Here is a 7324-nt window from a genome sequence, read left to right as displayed (position 1 = left end):
TCAAGGGCTGCACTTCCAGGCCCGCTTAGCTCTGGGCTGAGAGATGTGGTTACTCAAAAGTCTCCGTCCTCAAGTCTAGAAGAAGGGCAAGAGCTGGAGGTGACTCGTACCTCATCCTTTGGAGAGGGCAAGGCATTGTCTTTTAGAAAGGTCTGGCTAAGAGCAGTGGCTATTTTTCCAGAGGATCTAGGTTCAAGTCTCAACAAACACATGGTGGCTCACAGCTGCCTCTAACTCCAGTTTCAGGGATCCAGTGCCCTCTTCAGGCCTCTATGGGCACTAGGCATGCATGCGGTGCATGAAGATGTTATACACGCAGGCAAAAAGCCATACACACAATTTTTTTCCGTGTCTGCTCTATCCACTCCATATCTTTTGGACACATCCCTCCATCTGTGCACCATTAGCCAAACCTTCTCAACGCATCAAGCTCACTGCTAGACACCCGGTACCTACTTAGTATGGGCAGGAGGGCAGGCAGGAACACCCTACCACCACCCAGAGATTCATATTCAATACACATGCTGGGGAATAAAGATTGGTAAGGAGACACTGTGCCTGGGATCAAACACCAGGTATTAAACAAAGGAGGATGTGGCTGGAGAATGCCTTTGGGTGGTACCTAGTGAGGCCCAGGAGGATGTGCAGAGAGGCATGCCTAGGTGCGAGGTAGCACTTGGACCATCTATCCACTCATCCCATTATCTATGTGCTCACCTCTGGCTGGTATAACCAGCAATCTGCTGAGTCACCCAGCCATCCACCCAGATGTGTACTGAGCACCCTGCAGCTGCCAGGCTCTGGGACCATACAGATGGGCAGCAGCTGGCTTCTCTCCCTCCTATAAAACCCAGCTGGTGGGTGCCAATGTAGACAGGTGATTGTGCTGCCCCTGCAGGGCTGCACAACACACCCCACATGCCACTGGACAGTTTCTCTGCTTCCCATGAGGGACCACTGGGAGCAGCGGAAGATAGATAGCAGCTGGTCCAATGTCTTCTCTCCCTGCTACAAACACAGGACCTCCAACATGCCACCCAGAAGCAGGGATGGGATGATTTACCCTCTCATGGTCTTGGGAGCTGATACTGTGCCCATGGGGCAGGTTATGAGTCCACATAGAGGTCACAGAGATGGACGGTGGCTCTTGATTGGAACATTCCCATGACAATCAATTGTCATTGCCCAAGGCATCCTGCCAGGCCAGGGACGTGCAGCCATCAGCCATCAGCATGACGCGGCAGATGAACATGTCAACCCATGACTTCACCATCTCACCCCAGTACTGCAGGAGCCCTGGCCCTAGGAGCAGCACCAGTGCCAGCACCAGGCGATTTGAGTTTTTCCTCTGAAGTATGAACTATAGGCAGGCCAGGGATGAGCGGGCTCAGCCCCTGGGTTCAAAGAACTTATATCCCAGGCAATGACAAGTCTTAGGGACTGATATCTCATCTGCAATGAAGTCTTCAAGAGTATATTTTATTATATTGGGCAACAGAATGATCTAGAGAAGCAAAGGTTTGGGGCTCCTCCCCACCCTGGAACTGGGTACAGATTCTAGGGTCTCACGCATGCTAGAAAATAACTCTATCACTAGCCCACACCCCCCCCCAGACACAGAAATATGAAACTTTGGACCTGATGGGCTAGAGCTTTAATTTTTTATTTTTTTAAGGGCCAATTTCATCTTTTTCCTAGAAAAATTCCTATAGGACCCATGTTGAGCTCATCTCAGTCTTCTGTCCTCATTTCTTCTCTGACCCCTTCCCCCTACTGGCTTCACACTAGGGACAGAAGCAGACCCTCCCAGGCTCTGTCCCTGGGGCTTATCTTTGAGCTCCATAGCACTTAACTTACAGGAGGAGGCAGAGTTAAGAGGCCAGGCCCCCAGCAAGACATCTGCAGGCCTAGGTCTGGAGGAGTGGGCCCAGGCGCATTTGTCAACAACACACCTAGCTCTGTCTCTAGCCGGTCTCTGGACTGCTTCGACTCTTCAGAACCCTTGAGGCACTCTGGTGGCTCCAGGCCTTCTGCTTGCCACAGACTGATAGTGAGGTAGTCTTGCTCATCTCTCATCACCTCGATCAATCACGCCAGGCTAGCCTGCGCTACAAGGTCCTGTTTTTTCTGAATCTGTACATCCAGAGGTAAGCCCTTCCTGGCTTCTTCCAGAGTCTTCTTACAGAGAGAGGGTCAGCCATTCAACACCCCCCCCCTCACATACACACACACACACACACACACACACAAACACACGTTGAGCATTAAGGGGACTTCTAGGTGCCTTTAATCCCAGCACTTGGGAGGCAGAGGCAGGTGGATTTCTGAGTTCGAGGCCAACCTGGTCTACAGAGTGGGTTCCAGGACAGCCAGGGCTACACAGAGAAACCATCTCAGGGGAAAAAAAGAGGGGGGAGCGGGGGACTTCTAGGAGTGTCAGAGGTTTGGAGCAAAGGCCCCCTCCCTCTGAGTCACATGCTTCAGGAATCACTGCTATCCACTGGCTGCCTCCACTGGGAATCCATTTATACCACAGCACAGGTCTAGGAAGCCGGAAACAAGGCACAAGCCCTAGGGGAGTCTCCATTAGACTGACCAGGGAGGTGCCAGCAGAAGTTACATCGAGAGGTGTCACCTCAGAAGGGCCCTCAATCCATGCAAAGCTCTGCATCCCAGAAACACTTTCCCCTCCAAAATCCAGCCACGTGCCAAGCTGCTTTGGGATAGAGGCTGTGTGCATGCCTCACAGCGATGGTGATCTCAGTTTTCGAAGCTGGGAAGCAGCAAGCGATCAATAAATGCACACTCTGTAATAGGCCTCGGAACTGATTGAGTTCGGGTCCCTTGAGCAATGATCCAATGAAATGCACCTCAGACTTGCTGAACGTGGACACCAATCACTCACTGACTGTCTTTAACAAGCTTAGGCCCCTGGCTTTGGCTGGGACTAAGTCACATTTCAACTGTACCTTCTTCATCCCATGTCATTTTCTCCTGGGAACATCTGTACCCTTCAATATTTAATCACTGAAGAAACCTATTGTGCACTTGGGGCTACTTCCCTCGTCAGTGAAGAATGACAGACTGGCTATTGTCAAAGAGAAAGGACAGCTGAGAGAGTTGAATGGAATCCGAACACTATCACTTAGGTGCTATGGATGGAGCCAAGGTCTAAAACAGTTCACGCTGAGCTGTTAGTGTAAGAAGGAAGCAAGAGTCGGAAGCCTAGGTCTCAAGGCCAGCCTGCAGCTCTCCCCACCCTACACATGGTATTTCCCCTGCCAACCAGGAGAAACAGGAACCACCACCAAGCCAGCACATGTTGTATATATAGGCTTAGCGACAGCCAGAACGTATCTGTCTCAAGACTCTGTAACCCTGTATGACCCTGGAAACTGTGAGGGAAGCCATGCTGGATGGCGGCACAGGCTCCTCTGTGCAAACTCCACCTCTGCCAGGCTCTTCTGCAGTTTCTCCCAGTCACTCAGCATCCACTACACCGGAGACATCAAGCCTCAGGTATAAAAATAGGTCCTGCCCCACCCTCAAGGTGCAGAGGGCCTGGGAAGGGCTACCTATAACTAATAGCCAGTGCAGAAGGCTGGAGAGGGTATAATCAGTCACCAACAGGCAACAAGTAGATTAAACCACACCCAGACTGGGGACACAGACAGAGAACAGAGCAAGGAGTATTTCTGGTATCATCCTAGAGTGACTGCCAGAGCAGAACATCCGTGTGCATAGAGTGGGAGCGTGCTAACCCTTATCTAGGGGGGAAGGGACACCCAAACACAACAAGCAGTGGCAAGGATTACTAAGTTAGAAGAAAACCGAGACTCCAGAGGAAACTCAAGTTCCCTCACGATCACTTGATAGTGCAGCCAGATAAAACCACTCGGTATTATCTTTTTAAAAAATCTGCTTTTAGAAAGGGTCTCACTGTGTTGCCCAGGCTGGTGTTGAATTCCAGGGTTCAGGTGACGTCCTGGCTTGGCCTCCCTTGTGCTGAAACCATAGGCTTAGGCACTGTAAACCGTTTTTCTTGACTGGGTGCTTTTTTCTTCCCCCAGTACTGTGGAAGGGACCCAGGTCCTGGCTTGAGCATGCCTGGCAGGCCTTCTGCCTCTGAGCTACACCCCCAGTGCAATAATTTTAGATAGCTACCAAGAATTGAATTCGACAAGGCACTCTTGGCATCATGCAAAATGAGATGAGGTGATATCCTATACCTTGTGACCGGCACTGAGGACACACCATCACATCTGTGACATTCAGGGCAAAAGCCACATGACCTGAGTCTCTGTAAAGCCACAGAGAACATCTAAACCCAAGCCCATTCTATAAGCAACCTACCCGAGTGCCTCGAAAAACACCTGCTTCGGGAAACAAGCTGAGGAAAGGAGCCTAGAGAGTCAACGTGTGCCCAGGACTTCCTTTCACTAAAAAGGACACGAGACAACAGTGAGGCCGCAATGAGGTCTCATACCAGATAATGACACAGCAACACTACTTCCTGGCTTTGATAGCTGCACACTGCACACCATGGCTAGATAAGAGAACAGCCCTTGCTTTTAGGCTGCGTGGCAAGAGCATTGGGAACTCAGAAGCACCGTGTCTGAAACAGACCATCAGGCGGCTCAGGAAAAATATATATAAATAGATGGACAGATGGATGAATGGATGGACGGGTAGGTGGATGAGAGATGGAGGGGTGGGTGGATAGGTGGGCTGGTGGGCAAGAGATGGATGTGGTGGATGGATGCGTGAGTGGGTGAGATGCATAGATGCGTGCAGGGGATTGATGGGTAAGTAGGATGTGGATGGATGTGTGTAAACGGATAGATGGAAGATGGGTGGATGTGTGGGTGGATGGCTAGATTGATGAGAGGTGGATGGGAGATAGATAAATGGGTGGATGCACACATGTATATGTAAACGTGTAGACTGCTAGATAGTGGGAATGGGGGGGGTGGACAGATTAAAACCCACAGCAGTGCCAGTGTGGCAACCTTGTTACACTTTGAGGAGTAACTCCATGAGAAGCACACAGACAGTTCTCAGTGCTGTTTTTGTAACGTTCTTCTGAGTCTGAAATAAAGTTGGAATAAACTCCAGCCAAATAAAGGCAATCTCTATAAACATCAGGGGTGGGAGAAACCATTGAAGCTGGCCCTGCACTCCTCAAGGGCAGGGCCAGGAGGCGCAGAGCCAGGAACCAACTGTGCAGGTGGCATTCCAATGAAGAAATGGACGCTCCGTCCTGAGGTGTTCCCTTGGGACAGAAGTGGCAGGACCCCACACAGACTGGGCTCAGTGGTCCCCAAGCTGGTGGTGGCCCTGGCATTTTTGTTTGTTTTTGAAACAGGGTCTCACTGTGCAGCTCTGGCTGGCCTCTGCCTCACAGCCTCTTGCCTCTACCTCCTAAGAACTGGGATTAAAGGTGTGCACTGCCACACCAGGTTGTCGGTGGGTTTTTGTTTTGTTTTTCACAGTTTCTTTCCTTCTGTATTCCAGGCTGCTGGCCTCAGATTCTACAATCCTCCTGCCTCTACCTCCTCAGCCCCGGGATCATAGGTGTTTACCACCAAGCCCTGCTGGTCCTGAGACTGGCATATATTATTGTGAGATAAGACAATTGAGTAAGACTGTTGCTGCCTCTGGGAACCAAATTCAGTGTGTGTTAAAGACACAGGCACGGTAAAGACCCAGCGACGACCAAAAGACACCCAGGAGTCCTGGCTGTCTGTGCCCACAGAGTCACCTGTCTGAACTTATACTGCCCAAGCCCTGGTCATTGTAATGGTCAACACAGATGGCTCCCAGCTATGGTGACTGTCCTGTAATCCTCAGCTGGTCTCCAAAGATCACTTTCCACAGAAAAGAACCAGGGCTGCCTTGAAGAATGATTAATTCCAGCACTGGCACAGGAAGTGTTAATGGCGGGCGGGGCCGAGAAGCCAAGGGACGAGGTGCATGTGCATCTCAGAGGCAGAAATATGAGCGCACACACAGATCATAACTCCATGATCACTCCTTGTTATTGGAGCTGCTGGTGATTCTAAAACACACAGCAGAGGGAGCAGGCACCCTCTCTGGTCTTAGGTGGACTATTTAAAACTGTGTCACAGAAGGAGGAAGTTTGTGTATCCCCCGCCTTTCCCATGATTACCCGGTACCTCAAGGCAAAGAGAACAAAGAGGAGTTTTTTTTTTGCGGAAACTCGTTGGCTAATCAGTGGAGCAAGCACTACGGACGAACAAAATTGACCAGTCTGAAAACTCTGCTGAGATGCCTGTTCTTTGGGACGTCAGGGACAGCATGCCTCAGGATGACACACAGAAATGTCATCAAAGGGCTGCCCCAAACACCAACCACATCCATCACTGTGGAGGAGAGACGGCAGACATGGTGACTCTATGGGACAGTATCTATAGAATCCAGCAGGGAGTCCCAGCCTTGGTGAGCTAGCCACCAAGGATTATGGCAGTAATAGAGAGAGAAGGCACCAAAAGACAGAGGAGAGACACCAGCCGTTCCCACCCACGGACCTTGTTGGGTATCAATTCAGAGTTGTCAGAAACCTATCAGGGAGATCCCCAGCTCCAGTCGGTCTCTGATGCAATCGGGAAAAGCTGTGTGTTGTTCTACTTCCCATCTTGGTCTCTCAGCTTTTGTCATTAAAACATATTGAGCTATCTACTAAAATATTTACAGATGAAGTGATAGCTCGCTGGCTGAGCTTCACCCAGCCCAGAGTGGGAGGAGCGAAAGCCAGCTTGGCCTAGAATCCACTCCTGGAGAGGCAGGCATGAGTCTGACAGGAGCCTCTGACACTTTCTGCTTTGTTTCTGTGTATATCCAAAATCTTCCATAATTAATGATAAAAAGAAACTGCCAGGAGAAGCCCACACACCGTTGCCATCCCTACCCTAAGAGTTACCAAGGAGGGTGGTGGTGATGCACACCTTTAATCCCAGCACTTGGGAAGCAGAGGCGAGCAGATCTCTAAATTGGAGGCCAGCCTCGTCTACAAAATGAGTTCCAGGATAGCCAGGGATACACAGAGAAACCCTGTCTTGAAAAGGCCCACCCACTTCCCCCAAAAGAAGAGTTATCAAGGAGTAGGATAAGATATCTCTTTGGGCAACACTGAGAAAAGAATTGTGGGCATGATCCTAGGATGCCAGTCACATATCCTACAGTGGAATGGCCAAGATGACATTTCCCTTCCTGACCTAGCAGCCTCAGAGTCCCCCCCCCCCAATCCCCATGAGCTCTGGCTGGCTCTATGCTGTGCACCTTTGAATTGCTCCACAGTGGGGTG

The 7324-nt window shown here is 50.5% G+C and overlaps 1 protein-coding gene across 3 annotated transcripts in view; it reads right to left on the bottom strand.

Annotated features, from left to right (window-relative positions):
* The window catches only part of Gramd4 (GRAM domain containing 4), a 79343-nt gene that overhangs the window by 27551 nt on the left and 44468 nt on the right, over positions 1 to 7324 (bottom strand). The window lies entirely within an intron of this gene.

This window comes from Mastomys coucha, unplaced genomic scaffold (assembly GCF_008632895.1).
Source record: "Mastomys coucha isolate ucsf_1 unplaced genomic scaffold, UCSF_Mcou_1 pScaffold11, whole genome shotgun sequence".
NCBI lineage: Eukaryota > Metazoa > Chordata > Mammalia > Rodentia > Muridae > Mastomys > Mastomys coucha.
This window is presented reverse-complemented; position numbering and strand designations above follow the sequence as displayed.